Below are 23,308 nucleotides of genomic sequence, written 5' to 3' on the forward strand. Positions count from 1 at the left end.
CTGCTGAGGTCTGGTAGCTTGGAATTGTCAGACATTTGTTACCTTGACAACCACAGACAGCACAAGCCTGGGTTTTGAGTGACTTTAGATTCCTTTGCAGTTCCTTCTGGGGATGAATGATTTGTATGTCTAATCAATGAATGGCAAAAACATGTTATTTAATAAGATTAATGAAGCTCACATAAAGCATTCTGTACACTAAGTCCAATGGCATGGCTTCCTAAGAAACGTAGTTAACATTCTTTAGAAATGCAGTTAACATTTCTGGAATGTAGGCCTCAGGGAGAACCAGAGCCTCCTTTAATACGAGGTGAAGCTCTAGGCAGGGGTTACAATGCCACTTTCAGTTGACTCTGCTATATAGTCTCAGAATATGTCCTGAGCCTTATGAGGAAGAACTTTTTCCTCCATTTTCCTTTTATTCTCTTAATTGTTGATGATCTGGATAACACTGGGATGATTTCTAGACCTAAAACTTCCTTTAAATAAATCAATCCTGACCGTATATTTTTACAAAGGCTAGGAAACAATGAAAACAAGTATTTGTTTGTTTGTTTTTGGTATTTTTGTTCTGCTTAAAGAAATTCTGGAATATAATTTTTCTTTCTAGAATGTTTTTCACGTTATTCTCTGTTCCTGTCACAGTCTGGCCTCATCCTCCAACCTCAGGTTCACCTTCATTCCTTTCGATCGGACTCTAACAAACCTCAGTCTATAAACAGAGATCTACTCTCCATGTTTATTTATCACAGTAATTTATTTCTTGGATGTTGTATTGGCAATTTATTGCTATCTAACACACTATCCCAAAACTTAGCAGCTTAAAACAACTGGGGGTGATTATTTCACACAACTTCTGAGAGTCTGGAATCTGGAGTGTCTTATTGGGTGGTCTGGTTCAGTGTCTCTTATGAAGTTGCAGTCACTATCAGTTGGAGCCACAGGCTATAAGACTTGACCAGGACTAGAAGAACCACTTCTAGTTTCACTCATGAGGTTGTTGGCAGAAGTCAGTTCTTTGTTCCATGGCCCTTTCCATAGGACTGTTTTCTCAATATGGCAGCTGGCTTCCCCTAGAATGAGCTGTGGGAGAGACAGCAAGAAGCTTTCTTTTATAATCTGACCTTAGAAATGACTATTACTTATGCTTTCTTCTGTTCACACAGACCAATCCTGATACAATGTGAGAGGGGACTACATAGGAGTGTAAATACGAAAGATAGGTCATGGAGAGGACACATATATTTTCCCTTCTCAGTTTGCCAAAGTGTGGAAACATAATTACAATGAATGTAAGGTTTTCCTCAACACTTATTCCTGGAGCTGTGTGTGAATCCTTATGTAGTACCAAGTCTAGGTTTGGTTTTTGTTTTCTTGTTTTGTTTTGGAAGAGAGAGGATGTTTAAAAGGGCAGGTATATCTGATTTTTGGCATTATTATATAGCCAACTTGAAAACTGATGATAAGTTATCATGGACATTGTTAGTACATCTCTCACTTAATGTTCAGCAGGAATGCCATCTTTCATTCCCCCAAAGTATTAGAATACTCATAAGCTCCCTATATTCCAAATGGAGAGTGGGATGGATCCAGGTCTTCACTGTCCAGTATGATAGCTACTAGCCTTACATGGCTATTGAGTACTGGAAATGCAGTGGTCAGAATTGACATGCGCTGTGTAATACACATCTATTTTAAAGGCTTTGACAGAACACAAAGTAAAATATCTGTATTGATTACATACTGAAACAGTGTTTTAGTTATGTTGGCTGAAATAAAATGCAGTATTAAGTTAGTTTAATGTTAGCTGTTTTGTATTTATTTTTTTTAAAAAAAAATCTATTGGAAAAAAATTACTTAAATAACTTGCATTGTGGCTTACATTTCTATTGGACAATGTATCTTGGATGGAAGGTAGCAATATAGAGGGAAATCCTCCCTATCCAATACAGGAGCATGAAGGGCCCTTCACAATTAGATTGTTCTAATAGCAAGAGTATCTCCAACCCAGGAGGACAGAGGATAAGGGACCTGGATATTATCATCCCAAAGAATAGCCTTTAACTGAAACAAGAGAGGACACAAACAAATGGAAAAACATTTTGTGCTCACGGGTAGGAAAAATCAATATCATGAAAATGGCCATACAGCCCAAAGTAATTTATAGGTTCAATGTTAGTCCCATCAAGCTGCCATTGACTTTCTTCACAGAATTAGAAAAAACTACTTTAAATTTCATATGGAACCAAAAAAGAGCCCATATAGCCAAGACAATCTTAAGAAACAAAGAACAAAGCTGGAGGCATCACACTACCTGACTTCAAACTGAACTACAAGGCTACAGTAGCCAAAACAGCATGGTACTGGTACCAAACAGATATATAGACCAGCGAAACAGAGCAGAGGCCTCAGAAATAGCACCACACATCTACAACCATCTGATCTTTGACAAACTTGACAAAAACAAGCAATGGGGAAAGGATACCCTATTTAATAAATGGTATTGGGAAAGCTGGCTAGCCATACGCAGAAAACTGAAACTGGGACTCTTCCTTACACCTTATACAAAAGTCAACTCAAGGATCAGGTGCAGTGGCTCATGCCTGTAATCCCAGCACTTTGGGAGGCCGAGGCAGGCAGATCACAAGGTCAGGAGATCAAGACCATCCTGGCTAACACGGTGAAACCCTGTCTGTACTAAAAATACAAAAAATTAGTTGGGCCTGGTGGTGGGTGCCTGTAGTCCCAGCTACTTGGGAGGCTGAGGCAGGAGAATGGCGTGAACCCGGGATGGGGAGCTTGCAGTGAGCGGAGATATGCATCAAGCCTGGGTGACAGAGCGAGACTCCATCTAAAAAAAAAAAAATCAACTCAAGATGATTTACAGATTTAAATATAAACCTAAAACCATAAAAATCCTAGAAGAAAACCTAGGCAATACCATTCAGGACATAGGCATGGGCAAAGACTTCATTACTAAAACACCAAAAGCAATTTCAACAAAAGCCAAAATTGACAAATGGGATCTAATTAAACTAAAGAGCTTCTGCACAGCAAAAGAAACTATCACTAGAGTGAACAAGCAGCCTACAGAATGGGAGAAAATTTTTGCAATCTAACCATCTGAAAAACAGCTAATATCCAGAATCTGTAAGGAACTTAAAAAGATTTAAAAGAAAAAAACAACCCCATTAAAAAGTGGGAGAAGGATATGAACTGACACTTTTCAAGAGAAAGACATTTATGTGGCCAACAAACATATGAACAAAAGCTCATCATCACTGGTCATTAGAGAAATGCAAATCTAAACCACAATGAGATATCATCTCACCCCAGTTAGAATGGTGATTATTAAAAAGTCAGTAAACAACATGCTAGAGAGGATGTGGAGAAATAGGAACGGTTTTACACTGTTGATGGGAGTGTAAATTAGTTCAACCATTGTGGAAGACAGTGTGGTGATTCCTCAAGGATCTAGAACTAGAAATACCATTTGACCCAGCAATCCCATTACTTGATATATACCCAAAGGATTATAAGTCATTCTGTTATAAAGACCCATGCACACGTATGTTTATTGCAGCACTATTCACAATAGCAAAGACTTGGAACCAAGCCAAATGCCCATCAATGTTAGACTGGATAAAGAAAATGTGGCAAATATACACCATGGAATATTATGCAGCCATAAAAATGAATGACATCATGTCTTTGCAGGGACATGGATGAAGCTGGAAACCATCATTCTCAGCAAACTAACACAGGAACAGAAAACCAAACACTGCATATTCTCTCTCATAAGTGGGAATTGAACAATGAGAACATATGGACACAGGGAGGGGAACATCACACACCAGGGCTTGCTTGGGGGTTGGGGGGCAAGGGGAGGGATAGCATTAGGAGAAATACCTAATGTAGATGATGAGTTGATGTGTGTAGCAAACCACCATGGCACATGTATCCCTATGTAACAAATCTTCATGTTCTGCACATGTATCCCAGAACTTAAAGTATAATAAACATGAAAAAGAAAAAAAGAATAGCCTTTAACCAAAGATGAACAGAAATTGCCCCTCATGTGCGATTATATATATGTTTTGCACTTTTGTCCAGAAGTGTGCAAGATATGGAGTCGCTGCCAAAATACAGAGTCCCAGTTGCCTGCAGCAGTGACCAGCTGACAAACATATCTTGATTAGATTTTCTTTTCTTCCTACTCCACTATTGGTAATTTCTAGGATGACTTTCCAGACAAACTTCTTTTACATGATCCTACTTACAGGGCCTCCTTCTAGAGAAATCTAATTTAGGACAGAATGTATGAGTGCATGTGTCTGTAAGCAGGAGTGTGGATGCACAAAGACAGAGAAGTAGCCTTATGTATTTCCAGTTAGCATAAGTATTCATGGGTTAACTTGACATAGTGATTTGACAACCATAATTGTTTTTCTTGTATATCTGCTTTCTTGTCCTCTGGTCCTGCATTTGTGTATCACCATTCTATCCTGGTAATATCTTACCTCCTTCCCTCTAAACAGCATCCTCTGGATGGCTGTGTTCACAAAGTCTTACAGTAGCCAAGTTGGGCCAGGTTCTAGAAATATGGGCCATATGTGACAGCCTAAAAGTTTTCCTTTTGACATTTGTTGAAAGGAAAATCAGTTTTCTTCCTCTGAGGATAGCATGAGAATGACATTTTACTTTCCAGCCTCCTCCTATTGTGACAGGTTGATAAGCACTCTATTTTCATCCTCCTGTTTTCTTCATCATAAATAGGTCTCACTTTATAACCCACATGTGCAGTTTCATTGAGAAGCAGGGCAGAAGGCGCACTGCCCTATTTTAGCTCAGCAGGGCAAGAGCATTAAGAACAATGAAAGGTCAGAGTTACCTATCACAAATATATCTGAATGATAGCATCAACAAAATCAGAATGAGCTTCTCCAGGAAACAGTGACCTTGTGACATAAAAACTATGCTACCTCAATGTCTAGGTTGCATTAAAACAAGCACAGTAATAATAACAATAGCACCACTTCTCATAAGTAAAGTGCTTTCTGATTTGTAAAACACTTTCATAGATATCTTCTCCTTTGATTCTTTCAACAACATTATAAGAGAAGCAACAGTTGTTGCGGATATGCTGGCAAATTATTTAGCAATGCAATCCTACCCATCTCTTGCACTAACTAATTTGTATAATCTAGTTTCATGGCATTAAGGACACATCCAGGCCCAGGGGAATTAATAAAACTGTGTACAAAACTTGTTTGATGCATGAACACTCAGTCTTTGCAACATTAATTTCAAATGGACAGTTGGCCAACTCACATGTATTTATTGTCTCAGCTCACTCCACCCCAATCTCTATTTTCTTTATCTTCCTCCCATCCACAAATCATCCATACATGACCCACTTGCTTAATTTCTCCATCGATACATTATTCCTTCCTACTAGCCTGGAGCTTGATTTTAACAGCACTCTTGGTAATGGGCCCATTTGGTTTGGTCCCAGGACTGCCTCCTGGGTATTGTCAATAGTTGGCATCCTTCATAGATTTTTAGTGTAAGCCAAGAACTGATATGCAAATTTCTTTTGTCCCTGTGTTGTTTTACCCATTTCTTTGGAAACAGCATTGATAAAGATGCATTGGGATGGCAGCACTGTCAGAAGATTAAATTTTATGACAGAAAGTGCTAAATAAATGGTCTGTTAAAAGATTGAGTAATTAAAAAAATGTAGACACATTGATATGTCAAGCAAGGTAGAAATTAGTATATCATAAAATGATGTCATGCTACCAAGCAGGATGAGCTCATGAATCTTACCAGAGAATCCAGGCATTGGTCAGCATTTCTAGTGGAAGTGTTTGGTTTATGTTTATGGCAGAGAATTATCCTATAATGTAAGCTTCATAAGAGCATGGCTTTGTCCTTGTATCCCACTATGTCACCAGCTCCTAATACAGTGTCTGGTACAAAGAGAGCATACACGCAGTTTTTTAATAAATGGATATCACAATGATTAAATAAATTTGTCTTCTAGTTTATAATAATCTCCTTCCTATTCTAAAGCCGCTGGTATCATAGGGTGTCCTAGAAATAGGCATATTTTAAGGAAGAAATTTGAACAGTCCCTTTAAATTTTCTCAAGCTTCCTTTAATGAAGCAAAGAAAAATTCAGTTGCATTTTGTATTTCTCAGTTAGGAATGGTCTGGCCACAGGGTACAATGATATTTTTAAATACGGGGAAAATAATCCACCAGTTTAATCTGCACAATGTTTAACACAAATATCTTCTCCATTAACAATATGGTGCAAGAGAGAGTCTAGGGGTCATTAGAGGACCTGAAAACACCCTGCAATGTGTTTGTACAAGATTAGCCCTTCATTGAAAAGATGTATTCATTCTCGATATGGCCTTATGTCAGGGTTGCTGGCCTTAATGTGTGGAACTTTTCCAGTTCATCAAGGCAAACGTGCCCAGAGCTATTTTCTGGGTTTGAAATAAAAGAGCAAGCTGTGGTAAGCTTGAAACCTTTGTTACTATTTGTATTCCTCTCTTCTATTTCCTGCTCTCTCTTTTTTTTAATCCACCTGCTTTTTCCTTTGCTTGGTAAACAGAGTTGCCCATCTGACAAATTGTGAAAATATCCCCTCAACCCCTCAGTCACACATTTGGCCTTGGTTTTAATACCAAAGAGTTTAACATACCAAAACATAGGCAGCCATTCTTCTTGGCTTATTATAGGCTCAACTCAGCTATTTCTTCAACAAGCTGAAGGAACCTTTCCTGTCCTGTCCTCTCTCTTCCTGGTCTGGAATTTATTTTCCTATCAATCTAAATCTCTGCCTTTTGTGATAAAAATCTGTGTTTAAATTGAACATTGTTACAGATTTTTGGTTTAGATTTGATGCTGTGTATTTTATAAATGAGTTTGAAGAGAAAGGCAAGGAAATCCTGTACATCCAAGGTATCTAGTCAGTATGGGATATGTTATACTACAAAGGCAAGCCACACAGACATCTAAAAACATAAGGTTTAGCTCATGCTACATGCCCATTGCTGGTTGGCAGGGAGTCCTGCCTACAAAAGTCACTCAGAGTTCCAGGCCAAGAAATCAGCTACCACCTCAAATATTGCTGGCCATACTACAAGGGAAAGCTAGAACTCTAGGGAAAGGCTTCTCACATTTTAACTTGCATGAGTTCACCTGGGGATCTTATGAAAATGTTGATTCTGAGTCAGTACATCTGGGCAGACCCTGAAAAATCTACATTTCTAAGAAGAGTTCAAGTGATGGTGCTGCTGCTACACTGCCTAGTGTATTTTCAGTAGCGCAGGCCTAACTAAACTAGCAATTAAGTGTTCTGCCCCAGAAGTACAATTTCATCAGACACACTGCTCCTCCCAACAACAAGACAGCTGGGAAGTACAATCCAATCAGATACCCAGAAAACAGAACTGAAAATATTTGGTGAACATCCAGAAACATTAGCATGGCTATTTATGTAGCACAGAAGCAAAATAAATACTTCTTAAATCATTTTTAAGCTAAACTGATCAATGTGTTAAAATGTTAATAAAAACAAATTGGGTAGAGATTCTCAATCCCAGGCTATATATCAGAATCAGCAATGGGGATGTTTTTAATCACAGACACCTGACAATGTAGAGTGGCTCCATGGCAGGGTTTGAGTATATTTTTCTTTTTTTTTTAACTACTTAGGCAATATGTTAGCCAAGATTTAAAAAGCACTGACATAGGAATTCCTAAGCATTTTATTGAAGGTGTAAAAGTACAATTTAAAGAATACACTTGCAAGAGTAAAAGAAAATACTCTTCTAACCCACTGAAAGTTAGATTTCTGGAATAACAGATTAAGAGGTAAAAAAGCAAACAAATTCATTATGTCAACATGCATGGGCATCCCATAAAATATGAGACTCAAAGACCCAATGACTGAAGATTTTATACCTTTATGCCCTCAAATGACTGAAGTTTTATACCAAAGAGAAAGAATAGGGTCTGGGGGCTTTTCTGGGGGAGATGGTGACAAGCCACAGGAGGGTCAGGGGAGAAACTGCACTGGGAACAAAGGCTGTCTTACTATGCAGATGAAGTTTCTCAGAAGCAGCCCTCAGAGGAATTGATGGTAGCTGTGGTTAAAGTCTTTCAGTGGAGGTGTCAGACTTGTAGTCTCTTTTCCTGATTTAATCTTCCCTGATTGACAATTGTATGTCTTCTGGAGGAACATACCTTAGTCAGTTAAGGGTAGACCACAGAAAGCCCTTTCCCTGCCTTTGCTGCTCTTCAGCTGCTCTGTTTGGAGTCCAAAGTGACAAATTTGGAGGTATTCTTTTCTGAACACCCATATATTTGATTATCAATGCCCTCTACCACAAATTTATGAAATGTACTATGAAAGTAATTGTATTTTAATTGAAATTTAATATAAACTTACACCTGTGGCAGAAAATATTTAAATTTTTTCCATTTATAAAATTTTTTTTTCTCTTTTTAAAATTACTGTAAAAGCCCAAGGGAAGGCCTTACATTTAAGAAGTCAAACATATTACATTATTCACATTGCTCAAGTATAAAAGTGCTTAAGTAAATAACTACTAAATGTTGATTTATTCAAGATTGTGAGATAATTGAAAAAAAGGTGGTCAAGGTAAATTGGAAGGCAGAAAATAAAAGGAAGGAAATGAAGAAAGGAAAGAAACAAAGGAGTGAAGGGGGGAGACTTCCCCTTTGCAGTCTGAAGATTTGCTGAAAATAAACTGACAAAAGTCACATTGATAGGAGAAAAAGGCATACAAATTTATTTTATCATGTGTGGGTAAAAAATAAATCACAGTAGAATGATTATCCAAAACCAAATGAAGTGCACATGCTTATAAACCCTTCTGCACAGGGGAAGGGAGATGAGGAAATGTAGAGTAAATAATGTTAGGGGAAATGAATAGGCCCAATGCTCAGACAATGGTTAGTAACTTTGGCTACTAACCAATGGTTTGGAAACTGAAGGGGTCTAGGGGAATAGACAGTGGCTCCTGATGAATTAAACTTGTCCATGTGTAGTTGCATTCCCCACTCCCTACAATATGGGTTTACCTAATGAAAACTCAGGGAAGGGACAGAAGGTAATTGTTTTCTTTGTGGGTGTGCCCAGTCCCTCTGCAGATAGGGGAAAAGCCTCTCCTAGCACCTGCTGATCTCCAAGGGCCTTCATTTCAAAATACTTAAGCATGCTAGGGTGCCATATTTTGGGGTGATATTCTGTGGTCTCCTTCAGAAAGAAAAGAGGGACGAAGCTGACATATTGCCCAGAACCAGAGCAGTAGAGGGTAGCCCTTGAGCACAGCCACGGGAATGAGCTAATGCAAATTCAATTCCAGATTCAGATTGTAATAACTATGAATATTGCTAAAGTGACTTATCCTTGTGCAAGTTACTTAGCTTCTCTAAAACTCAGGTTTCTCACTTTTAAAATGGAGAACATTGCTCTCTCTCTAGATCCTAGGTCAGCTGATTGAAAAAAGTTATGCAAATCTCTTAGCATGGAGGCTAACATGTTATCCACCAAAAAAGGTAGTTACCATTATTTTATTTGTTGACTTGATAGAAGGGAGCTGCCTACAATATGACTCTGATAACACTGATAGTAAAACGTGCCAATTCTCTCTTATTTCCTTGGGAGCCATCCAGTACACATAGAGGATTTATATCCTTCTTAATAACCTCTGTCATTGAACCGTGGTAATGTTTGGGGTTAAGAGTTGTTATTAACATGCACATAATTAATGAAATGTAAACTAGATTTGTTAGACTGCCCCAGTGAATTAATTTGGATAAAGGCAACATAAGGATAAATAAAAAGGGCATAAAAGAAGAAAAGGATGTCACAATTAGGTCTACTTCATCTGTGTAACACAATGGTTAGGAAAACAGACTCTTGAATCTCACAGAGACCTGTCATTTCCAGCTAGGTCATTAGGGTCAAGTTACTTACCTTTTCTAAGTAAGGATTTCTTCTTCTGTAAAGAAGGTGAGAAAATATAACTACCAAAGGAGTGTTGTAGTGTTGTTATTTCAAATATGGACTGAGGAAAAAAGACAGACAGAATTTCTATATGGGATCCCACAGGTTTTGTGCTACATTGTGACCAAGAAGGCCTTAATGTTCCCCTCAGCTTGACTAAACATTAAGTAGGTTTCTTCTTGATATTAGGGCCCTGACATCCGTTTTGTCAGAGAATTAACCTTAGACAATTATTTATTTATTTATTTATTTTTGAGATGGAGTCTTGCTCTGTCACCCAGATTGGAATTCAGTGGCTTGGTCTTGGCTAACTGCAACCTACACCTCCAGAGTAGTTGGGATTACAGGCTCCTGCCACCACGCCCAACTAGTTTTGTATTTTTAGTAGAAATGAGGTTTCATCATGTTGGCCAGGCTGGACTAGAACTCCTGACCTCAAGTGATCTACCTGCCACAGCCTCCCAAAGTGCAGGGGTTACAGGAGTGAGCCACTGCACCCAGCCTACCTCAGACAATTTTTTATTGTAAATCAGTTCCTGACTTTTTGAGATTTAAATCTTCTGCCAACCTCTTTCCAGTTTTACAATCCAGGCATTTCTTTTTCAAGGACCTGGCAACTATTCCTTTGAAACGTAATCATCAAAGAAGATAGAGCTCCTATCTCCCAGTCTAGGTGGGAGGCTAGGAACTTAACTTCCATAAGCATCAATTAGCAAACACAGTGGACCACATCAGCCTATAGTCCTCTGGTTCTTTTTCATTAGTTCATCCCAGTGCTTAAAAACTCTCCTGCCTTTTGTTTCATTGGGATTAAGTTCAATCTCTCTTCCCTGCTGCAGTTGTCTTGAATAAAGTCTTCTTGTTTAACTCTATCCAGTGCAATTTTTCTTTTACACTTATAGTCTCTTCAAACCAAAGACCCTCAGAACTTTTCTATACTTAATCTTGATTCTTTAGGCCCAGTTGTAAACTAAAGTGAGAGAGTAGATTTAACATTAAGGTTTAGGCTGGGGGCAGTAGCTTACACCTGTAATACCACCAGTTTGGGAGGCAAAGGCAGGCAGATCAGTGAGCTCAAGAGTTTGAGGCCAGCCTGGGCAACATAGCAAGACCCTGTCTCTATAAAAAGTTCAAAAATTAGCTGGTTGTGGTGGCATGTGCCTATAGTCCCAACTACTTGAGAGGCTGAAGTGGGAGAATCACTTGAGCCTGGAAGGTGGAGGTTGCAGTCAGCTGAGATCATGCCACTACAATCCGGCCTGGGTGACAGAGCAAGACCCCATCTCAAAAATAAAAGAATAAAAATAATAAATAAATTTTAAAAAGAGAAAGAAATTAAGGTTTAGATGCTATCGATTTCTCATGCCTTAAATAGGCATCTGAAAATCATGTTAACTCCATAGTAGCTAGAAGTTACCTGTAGTCCATCATTTATCTGTAAATATTAAACTGTGAGATTTGCCAAATTTAAATTGGAAGAAAACTAGAATAGGAGGCATAACCTTCATGTACTGTCTATCTTCTTATTCTTTGTAGGAGAAATGCCAAGTTCTCAACTCATTTTATTAATATGCATTGAAAATATTAGAAATATCAGGCTAAATAATGAAATATGCATGTCAAAACATTAACCCTTTTTAATTTTTCATTGACTAGCATTTCATATGTTAAATAAAGCTAATCAGGTGCTCTAAAATTAAAGAAATCTTATTTATTACAATTAACCCAACATTAAGAAATTTTAACCTAATATACTTCGTGTCCTTTTGTAAAATTGTAGTAACTAGCAGAAAAGTTTAAGCTTCTCTACGTATTCTTACATTAATTTAACTAATATTTCCAGTTCTCAATTATCACATTGGTAGAAGAAGAAAATGTGAAATATTCTTACATATTCTGTCCCCAGAATTTGTTTCTGCTATAACCTCTGTGACATAACACCCATGCCCCCCTCAAAAAAAAAAAATACAACCGTTGATAGGATAGTTTGAACATTGTTATAATTTCCAAGAAAATTTAATACTAGATTCAGCACTTTGATCAAGGTCTCTTTACCAAATAAAAAGGTATTTTTAAATTTGTTTATTCTTGTTTTCAGTCACTAAGTATTTAGATTTAGCTAACATTTATTATATATTAGGTACTAAGTGACATGTCAAAGAGTCATATTTTCACTTCTGGCTCTGATGCAGCAGCTCGTGGCAGACCAATACTTCAGTCAATACATTTAGAAAAGCTGGATAAAATGCTTAAAAATCAAATTGAAAAGACCATATTGCTGCTAAGGCAAATGAGGAAGCAGAAAATCAAAAACAAAGGATAAGATGACATTTTCCCCTCAGGTAATCTGCCAGGTTATGGTCTTGGGAAAGTGTAATCTGAAAAACAGGACAAAGGACCATAACCAAAACAGATAAGCTGAGCAGGTTTTGGTAATTGAATGGGGCTGGCGAATAATTTTTGTTTAGGACACAACAAGTAAGACTTGGGGACAATGGTCTCAGAGTTTTCAGAGATGGGGAGAAGGGAACACTTTGGATATTTTCTTTTGAGAAATATCCTAATTCCTTAAGGTGAACATGGAAAGAGGCTAAGAAGCAAAACAGAAAGCTGCTGCCAGGGAGAGAAGAGTTTTCAGCATACACAAGTATCTGATCAAACAATAACTGGAGTTAGGTCTCCAGCTAGAGACTCTGCAGAGCTATGTCTTAGGAGTGGAGGTAAATTAAAGAGCATCTGAGCCTTATGACCACAAAAAACCAACCGTAAATCTGATTGGTCTTGATTGCATTAAGGTAATCTGTTTCATACTCCAGCTGCCTCCTACAGGAAGATGAATCATTGGTGGTAGAAGAGAATATGGCCCTGAGATAACAATTATATATGTATAATTTCTGACATTCAGGCAAAATTTACCGGGTACAGTAAGATACATAAAAGGGGAGGGAAACAGACAACAGAAACTCCTGTGGACAAAATTGGGACCTCCTGCCAATCCCCCTCCCCGGATTTATATGTTGACAGTCTAACCCCTAATATGACTACTTTTTGGAGACAGGGCCTGTAAGTCATAAAGGTGAAGTCTTGATCCTATTAGATTAAGTGCCCTTATAAGAAGAGACATCAGAGAACTTTTTTCTTTCTCCCCCACTCGCACACAAAGTTGAGGTCATATGAGTATACGGTAAAAATATGGCCATCTACAAACCAGGAAGAGAGCCCTTACCAGGAACCAAATCAGTGGGTACCTTGATCTTGGACTTCCCAGTTTCCAAATCTGTGAGTAACCAATTTCTGTTGTTTAAGCCAACAGTCCCCAACTTTTTTGGCACCAGGGACCAGTTTTGTGGAAGACAATTTTTTTCATGAAGGGGACTGTGGAGGATGGTTTTGGGATGAAACTGTTCCACCTCAGATCATCAGGCATTAGATTCTCATAAGGAAAATGCAGCCTAGATCCCTTGCAAGTACAGTTAGCAATAGGGTTTGTGCTCCTGTGAGAATCTAATGCCACTGCTGATCTGACAGGAGGCGTAGCTCAGGCTGTAATGCTCACTTGCCCACCATTCACCTCCTGCTGCGTGGCCTGCCTGATTCCTAACAGGCCACTGACCCATACCGATCCATGGCCGGAATTTGAGGACTCATGGTTTAGGTCACCCAGCCTGTGACATCTTGTTGTAGAAGCCTGAACAGACTATTACAGAAACAATCCATGTTGGCCCATGGGAAAACTTTCCCTTTTGCCTTCTGAAGGTTTGCTGAAAATCAAACTGAAAAAAAAAAGGAAGATTGATAGGAGAAAAGACATACAAAGTTATTAATGTACCTGGGGGAGAAACACAGAGTGATTACCATGCAATGGGATACAAATGGTTACATGTTCTCCTTCGTAGGGAAAAGTGAAATGGAGAAGTGTGGATAATTTTAGGGGGGTAGTAAATGATTGTTAGGGTAATTCAGTGAGCTTAAAGAACATACAATGGCCCGGAATGAAGTCTTTTGGGCTCACAGAAGAGACAGTGGTTAGTGACAAAAGTGCGCCCAGGTATGTTGCCAGACTTCAGTCTTTCGTCCTGTGGTAAGAGTTCAGTTAATGAAAATTTAGGGAAGTGACCAGAGGTCATTATTTTCTTTTGACAGGTCCAGACTTTAGGTAGATAAGGAGACTTCAGAGAACAACTTCATTCTATGCTTTGGGAGAGACAGAAGCACCATATTTTGGGGTGTTGGCCACATCTACATATAATGCAGCAACATTGTTAATGCACAGCTTAGTATTTGACAGCAGAGTACAGGAGATCATTGCTCACATTTTTGGAGTTCTTTGTGTGGCAGTCTCCTCTCTGATCTTACATTCCACAATTTTCAGCTGCTTTAGTCTAACCAAACTCTGCTATCAGGCTCTCACTGAATGTAACCACCTTATTCTCCTTCAGTTCCCCTCCTTGCACTGGAGTCTAGAAATTGCCACCATGAAGAAAGCTGGAAATTCAATAGGGACAATCTAATTTGTTTCCCTTTTATGAGGAATCACAGCCCAACACTACTTGTCTCAATAGCTAAAAACAGTCGTTTCATATATTTTGACCAGCTTTTAATTTGTTTACTGTGGATGTACAACTTCTGTATCAGATACTTAGGAATAGAAGGTTAATCCTTCCTATTCATGTTAAAAACTGTTATTAAACCAGAAATCATAGTCTAAAAAAATCTGATAAAGCATATCTGCAAAAATTCTCCAGCAAAAGTCACATTAGCAATAAAATAATGAATGACAGAGATTGAGAAAGAGAGCAGGACAAGGATTCCAGCTATAATTGCTTCAATTTATTATCATTTGGAGTTTTTTGCAAGTTCAATAAGGCAAGTAAAATAAACAAAATGAAAACAATTCTAAGGAAAGAGGTGCAAAACATCAACATGGAAAACTACAAGATAATTATGACAAAAATGTAAGAAGACCTAAATAAATGAAGGGATATACTATTTCCATAAATTAGAAAACTCAGAATTTTAACAATGCCAAATGTTGCTAAGTTAATCTGTAATAAATAGTTCCATGTACTTATAACAATTATATTCTTTTCAATGTATTGACAAGAATGGTAGAGAAAATTAAGAGATAAAAAATGGAAGATTTATCCTATCAGACATTCAGATTTATTATAAAGCTATAGTTACTGAAACAGTGTGATGTTTGGCATAAAAACAGGCAAAGAAAATAATTAAACATAATGGAGAGTTCCAAAATAGATCCACATATATACAGTCATCTGTGATGCAAGTGGAGAATTTTTTTCTTTTTACTTTGCAAAGCAGAGTATCTGGACTTACATGCACACTATTACCACAAATTCTACACTCAGATATATACTCATTGGAAATGTATCTAATGTGCTCCGAAAACACTTGCATAAGAATGATTATAGCAACATTATTCATAATAGTGAAAAACTGGAAGCATACCAAATGTTTATCAATAAACATAAAAGTTATGTTTGCATAAAATAAATGTATGGATAAAAATTATGGTACATTCACACAAAATACTATATTCATGAAAGGGAACAAACTCAATGCATATGAACAACATGAATATAGCTCATAAACACAAGAAGCCAAACACAAAAGAATTCATAACAAATGATAACACATACAGTTCAAGAACAGATAATACTAATATATGATGATGGAAATCAAAGGAGTGGTTACCTTTCACAGGGGATGGTCACTGGGAAGAAACATTAGAAAGGATTCTGGATATACTGGTTTTGTTCTATATCTTCATTTAAGTGGGAGTTATATAACAGTGTTCCTGTGCCTAAATATCCATCAAATTCTATATTTGTGATTTTTATAGTTTCTGTATATATATTACAATACATATATTACATTACCTCTGTGTGTTTTACACTGCAACAAAATTCATAAAAGCACAGACAGTATCCAAAATATAGTACAGTAGGAAAGACTTGTACTTAGAAACCTATAATATTCAGCAGCATTCATAAGTTGTTAGGAAATCACAAGTTACTGTTTCATAGTTCAGAGTGGGAGAATATTGTTTCCACTTTGGTGGAGGTAGATTAAATTGAGGAGTGAAGAAAGGTTTTCTGGAAGAGATAAAATTTGAGATGGAACTGAAAAGAGAAACAAGTGATTGCTAGGCAGAAATGAGGAGTGGTCAGTCATTTCAGCAAAATAATTAGTATCCCCTCCCTGAAGTTGGTTAGCTATGGAAGAAAAAGTGACAGCCATTTGCTTGGATTATAATCAATAACGTGAAATTAGATTGAAAAGAAATATTAAGGGTAGATTTTGAATGACTTCAAATAATGGAGTAACAAATTTGGATTTCTGTGGGCTCTAGGGAGCAGGCTTTAACATACATAAACAAGAAACAAAGGCATGATCAAAATTATGATCTGGAAAAATAAATTGACCTCAAGGTTACAGGAAAGAGAAGGAAATTTATGTAGCAAGAAAACATAAATGAGTATTATGAAAATTTTATTCATTTTCATTTGGCAAATAGTTATAAAAGGTCTACTGACTAGCTGTGGTAAAAATTAGCGAGCAACTAATTTAGATCACTCGAGTGAGAGGGTGACAAGTAACATACATGACATCTTGATTAAAGAACAATTTGAAAAATTATTTATGGAGTACTACTAATGAAAAGGTATGAAAGTGCGTAAGTTAAGAACACGTTCAGCTGCCATAAACCAAAACCCCAACTAATACTTTTTGAAATATATGGCAGTTTATCTTTTTCACATAGTAAGAAGACCATAGCAGATATTGCTAGTGCTGGTTCAGCTTCTTAAAGATGACATAACATCAGAATTTTGTTTTCAGCTTTATTGAGGTATAATTGACAAATAAAAATTGCATATATTCAAGGTGTACAACATGATTTTTTCATATACATATTCATTGTGAAATGTTATCCATAATCAAGCTAATTAACATATCTGTCACATCACATAATTTTCTTTTATGCATATGTGATAAGAATACTTAAAATCTACTCTCTTGACAAATTTTGAGTATACAATATATTATTATTAACTATTGTCACCTTACGGTACATTAGATCCCCAGAACTTAACTCCTCTTATAACTGGAAGTTTATAACGTTTGACATCTCCCCATTTCCTCCACCCGCTGACATCTGGGATCTTGAACTTTTCTCCAACATTCTGAGGTTGTTGGCTTCCATCTTCTTGGGTAACGTCTTGCAATAACAAAATATATGTCATATCTTTGACATGGCCTCTTAATCAATGAAGGTAGGGGGAAAGGCAGTGCCTGAAAATTCCATGAACTTTTTATAAGAAGGAAAAAGGTTTTTCAGAAATCGTCTCATCAGATTTTCCCTGTCATCATTGGCAAAAACTGGAGCACATGTCCAACCCCAGCTGAAATGAAGGCTATGAATATAGAGAATGCGAACATGATATACATGATACACTTCCCTGGCCTCTGTGCACTGCCAATCACAAAACCTATGTCACCAAATCATGATCAAGTCTCTTCGTTAACAAAGAGAAAGTGCAAAACTGATGTTGGTCCTAATAGAGTTATTCACCAGTCACACAAAAATATACATACATATATAATGGGTGGTGCTTGCTCTTAAAAGGCATAAGTAATACGCTTGCTCTGTGAATGTCGTAGGCGGCCACTACATTTAATATGGAAATAACTGCACTTCATATGGAATTAAGAAAATAACTACACTTAATATGGAATGGAGAATTTCTATCTAATACATGGAATGTATTTTCAACATGTTTGCACATCTTTAATAAAGTTTGCTATGCTTTGCTTCTTCCAAAAACTGTCTTTGCAAGTTTGAAAACACATACAGTAAAGAGGGTAACCTAAAAATGAACAATATAAAATCACAATAAAAACTAGGATTAGAGAAATAGAGGTGATCTGATGAGATAATTATGTACAGAGAGTTCTACATTTTATGTGACTTAACAAGAAATAGGGTTAGTAAAGGATTTCTTATCATTTGACTTTAAAAGTAAACTGTTGTATTTTGAGAAATAAAGTCATCATCATTGCCAATAAGAAGGAATTATATGAACTGTTCAGTCTTTTTAGAATAAATATTAGTATCAGAAAGATAAAAGATAAATTATGTCCTTAAAAAGAATAGCTTCTGATAGGCTAAGTTTTTTAGGTGTAATGAATTTCCCATTATTTTCTTCAGGCCTCATTACCTATAATTGATTATTTTACAATTTTTTAAATGCTTTTAAGGCTTTAGTATGGCTATGTCTTTAATTGTAATCTTCCCAAGATTTCTTTAGTATATTTTTACTCGAGATAGGGACTATGTCTGCCTTGTTTCCCATCATATTTCTTTTCTTTTTTTTTTTTTTTTTTTTTGAGACGGAGTCTTGCTCTGTTGCCCAGGCTGGAGTGCAGTGGCCAGATCTCAGCTCACTGCAAGCTCCGCCTCCCAGGTTTACGCCATTCTCCTGCCTCAGCCTCTCGAGTAGCTGGGACTACAGGCACCCGCCACCTCGCCCGGCTAGTTTTTTGTATTTTTTTTTTGTAGAGACGGGGTTTCACCGTGTTAGCCAGGATGGTCTCGATCTCCTGACCTCGTGATCCGCCCGTCTCGGCCTCCCAAAGTGCTGGGATTACAGGCTTGAGCCACCGTGCCCGGCCCCATATTTCTATTATACATGGAAGTCAATCAATAAATATTTATTAAATTAGTCTGTGGGATAAAAATAAGAATAAGAACTATTGCTCTTTTTTCTCAACATCAATTATAAAATACATGTTAATTAATATTAATACTGATTTTTAAAAATACACAAATATTCTACGTATGAAAATTTTTGCTATTAACCCTCTCTAAAAGTTGCAGTCAGAACATGCCATCTTAAATGGTTTGTGTTTCCTTTTCCTCTGATATTCCAAAGTACCCAGAATGGTGTCTCCCACATCCTGCATCATTCAGTGTATAATTGATGTTGTCATGAACAAAGAGATTCCTAAGGACAGTTGAAGCAATATTACTTTGGTACCTTATTTCTGGTTATCTGAATGTCGGGATAGAATTTATTGAACCTAGATAAATAAAAGATTTACATGCCTATTAAGCTATCTTTCTTAAATATTAGATGTTCCAAGCAGTCTTTGAGAAATGCTGCGTCTCGGCTTATTCATAGTTCTATTCTGAAATTAGTGACTGAGTGCTGGATTATTGATTAACAAGAGATTTATATGTTTTAGAAACAAGCTGAACAAGAAGTTGCATTGGACATTTTACTGTCAAAGTTGAAAGGCTGACTTTTTTTCTTGACCAGACAGAGGGCAGTCACCCTTTTTCACAGAGGTAGCCTCCAAGGATATTTGCAACCAGTCCACAGGTTTCTCCACAACAGAGTTTTGAATCGGTTAAAGTGTTTGAAGAGTAAACAAATTGAAACTCCAGATTTCTGTATAGCACTTTATGACAAATATCATTTTGGCATGAAAAACTTTAGTGGTAGGTGGTTACCACTCAACTTCCTAGACCATGGGTGGGTCCAAACCTGGTGCCTGAGTAATGTAACTGCATCATAAGTTTTCTACACTTTTTAGTGTCTTATATTATACTCAAAAATGTAATGTATTCCATCACATTAAAAACAAAATGGAGGCCAGGCACGGTGGCTCATGCCTGTAATCCCAGCACTTTGGGAGGTTGAGGCGGGCAGATCAGCTGAGGTCAGGAGTTTGAGAGCACCCTGGCCAACGTGGTGAAACCCTGTCTCTACTCTGGAGGCTGAGGCAGGAGAATTGCTTGAACCCAGGAGGCAGAGGTTGCAGTGAGCTGAGATCACACCACTGCACTCCAGCCTGGGCAACAGAGCGAGACTCCACCTCAAAAAATAAATAAATTAATTAAATAATAAAATAAATAAATAAAAATTAGTGAAAAAGGAGATGTGGCTAATGAAAGAGAATTAATAGTATAATTGTAATATCTTGAGCCCAAGCATAAGTAGAATGATGCTTTTGACAGAAATAGGAAACTTCAATCCATTTCAGGATTACCTACCTGCATTGAAGTATGAAATTTTTGTTTTGAAATTGCGTGAAACATGAATTAAGCAGACGTCTATTTAAGAAGTGAAAGAGAGTGTGCACCAGATCCTAAGTAAAGCATTTCATCAAAACCAGTCATCAAGGTAGAGTTCTGGGAAAGTGAGAGGAGAGATCCAGGTCAGTTCACCTAATCCTGGGCTGGCTCAGCTTGGTCCTACTTAACTCTTCATCTCCCCCCCATTTCCTGTCTTTATTTGCCTTCATATTTTATTTCTAATCTTGAACTTATATCCCGGTACCTGACAGCCAATTTAACATTTCTGGCCTTGTAGACCTTGTCTCAGCACTATGCTCCCCTTATAAGTGTCTGATCCAGCCCATCTAGGGGGAAGTTAGACAGGTAATATCTATCTTTTACTTTTGAGGAAGAAGAAAGTGTAGTATTTAATAATACCTTTACAGGCAGGCCATATTTATTCCAAAATAGCACTTTATTAGGGCTATAAACATGCAATTAATCATGCTCTACTTTCATGGTATGTAAATGCATACTACCTAAATGGAAGAGATTACTTAGAACACTAGCTATGAATCACAGAGCCCCTGTGACACTCCTCAAAATGCACCCAGGGAACGGCCAGTGCTTTTGAAATAATGCAAATTATATTTGCTAGTATTCGTTAAATACTTACCATGTATTAGGCATGTGTTAAGCTCTTATAGGAAATGTTACAGTAGTAAAAGTATCTAGAAAATTGAATTTCTTATTTGTCCATAGTCTCAAAGTAAATATAGGATTAGAAATTGAAAAATTATTACTTCAGTTTACACATTTCAACCGTACAAACATTTATAAAATTGGGATTTTTGAAACATTGTATTTTGACATTGTATTTTCTAGCAAGCTCAGATAACATTTTTAGAAGGAAAAGGATTTTCACTGAATTCCCTGATTAGAAACTGACACTTAGGGGTGCTCAGAGTGCCTCTTTCAAGTAATGAAGATTATATACATTGCTCTAAATAGTGAGGGACTGATTTGAATGCCATTTAGACCCAATGCCTTTTCACAGGTTGCTCCTCTCACATGGAATGTCCTTTCTCTATTCCTCATCTAGAAATGTCTGCTTTCTTTGAGACCTGGCAGCTAAGATGACAGTACAGTAATCCACAAAGTACTCTAGCATTTATTGGCAAGATGGGTGGCTCTCAAACTTGAGTTTATCAGATTTATCCAGAGGGTTTATTTAAAAAGATGGCTGGCCCCAATCCTGAAACTTCTGATTCAGTAGGCCTGAGGTGGAGTCACAAATTTGCATTATTAACAAATTTCCAGGTGACAATGCTACAATGCTGCTGATCCAGAGGCCACACTTTGAAAAAATATTAAACCATGGTACAACAATGACATAAAAAGTCAGAGTGTCCTTTTTCTGCCAGGCCTATTGCTTAGGCCTTCAGTTAAATAATACACAGTTATGTGTGTGTTAAATTGCTTGGTTGCATTATTAAGATAATTTGTATTCCCATCACTAATCTAGTCTCTGAAACCAGATGCATATATTCAACTACCTATTCTGTAGCTTCATTCATATGTCTAACAAGCACCTAAAGCTTAACACGTCGGAGAATGAACTCTTAATTTCTGTCCCCTCTCTGTTTCTACACAGTATACTGCTCTAGTCCTGTATAGCAAATCTTAAAGGCAAGGTACAAAAGGATGAGGTATTTTACAAGTAACTTAACTGTGTCCCAGAGAATACAAAAACCGAAACAAAAAAATCAATGATATTATAAAAACACAAAAATATCTAGGCACAAAAAAGTAAAATGTATAATGCTTAATAGCCAAGCAAAAATTACCAGGCTTACAAATAAGCAGGAGAATACAGAATATAATTATGAAAATAATCAATTGAAACCATCTCAGAAAGGACATATGCATTAGAATTAATAGTCAAGACTTAAAAATAGTAATTATAATTGTATTACATACATTCAAGAAGTTAGAGACATAGAAGATATTTAAAACCCCATTCAAACTTCTGGAAATGAAACTATGACATGTGAGACAAATACTGGTTGTAATTAACAGATTACACATGGTAGAAGAAAAGAGTAGTTAACTTGAAGATATAGCAGCAGCAATAGTTAGAAATGAAATTCAGAGAGAAAATAAACTAAAAAAAGTTAACAGAGCATCAGTGAGCTGCAGGACCATGTTGCAGTCTGAATATGCATGCAATAAGAATCCCTCAATGAGGGAGAGGTTGGGCACAAAATAATAGCTAATGGGTAGATAGAATTCAAATATGGCCCCAACATTTTTTAGCCCCTGGTGTATTCACCCTGTATAATCCCCAGGACAGTGAATACGGTAGATTTTACTCTCTTGATTTGGTTATAAGGCACAAGTATCCTTTAAATGGGGAGATTATTTGTGTGGGCCTCACCTAATCACATAAAGTACATACAATAGAAAACAAGCAAAGAAATAATGTCTAACATATTTTCAAATTTCAGAAAAAAACTATTAACTGAAAGAACCAAGAGACTAAGCAAAACCCAAGTATTAGAAACATGAAGAAAACTATCCTAGTGCATATTTTAAGTTGCTCAAAACTTGTGCTAATGCAAAAAAAAAAAAAAAAAAAAAAACCAAAACCTTAAATGCAGCCACAGAAGACCCACTCACCTACATTAGGGAGTCAAATACAAAATCTTCCTGAATCTTTCAAATAAAATATGAGGTTGCAAATAAATACCAGGATTGATTTAGACTATTTTTTTTACCCATCAGACTGCACCAATTCTATCTTTAGGGTGTACTATAAAAAAAGACTTTAGTAATTACCTCGTTTGAATATCTTATAGATCTATTGAAGGGAAATATAATTACCATTTTGTAAAAAATTTAGAAACTGAGCTCTATTTGAACATATTTACTCATATATTAAAATAAATAGTACCAAGAAGGGCAATTATACAATATTCCATGTGAAAGAATATGCTTCCTTTTTTTCTTTCTCTTGCCTTTTCTAAATGTGGAATCATGTTTCCTCTGAATTCCAAAAAAAAATAAATAAATAAAAATTGGTTTTGGATAAAGACACAAAGGATAGAATTGATTATATATATATATAAAATATATAATTCATATTTAATGAAATATGTATTTCAAATTACTGATAT

The 23,308-nt window shown here is 36.7% G+C and overlaps 1 long non-coding RNA gene across 1 annotated transcript in view; it reads right to left on the reverse strand.

The window, feature by feature from the left end:
- Window positions 1–740: 740 nt before the first annotated feature.
- LOC135967561 (uncharacterized) overlaps window positions 741–23,308 on the reverse strand; it is a 37,364-nt gene continuing 14,796 nt past the window's right edge. Inside the window, exons 4-6 of the long non-coding RNA XR_010581734.1 lie at window positions 14,365–14,536; window positions 13,623–13,824; window positions 741–1,083 (exon numbers count right to left, since the gene is read on the reverse strand). This is a non-coding gene — a long non-coding RNA (uncharacterized lncRNA). The remainder of the gene's footprint in view (window positions 1,084–13,622; window positions 13,825–14,364; window positions 14,537–23,308) is intronic.

This window comes from Macaca fascicularis, chromosome 15 (assembly GCF_037993035.2).
Source record: "Macaca fascicularis isolate 582-1 chromosome 15, T2T-MFA8v1.1".
Classification (NCBI taxonomy): Eukaryota; Metazoa; Chordata; class Mammalia; order Primates; family Cercopithecidae; genus Macaca; species Macaca fascicularis.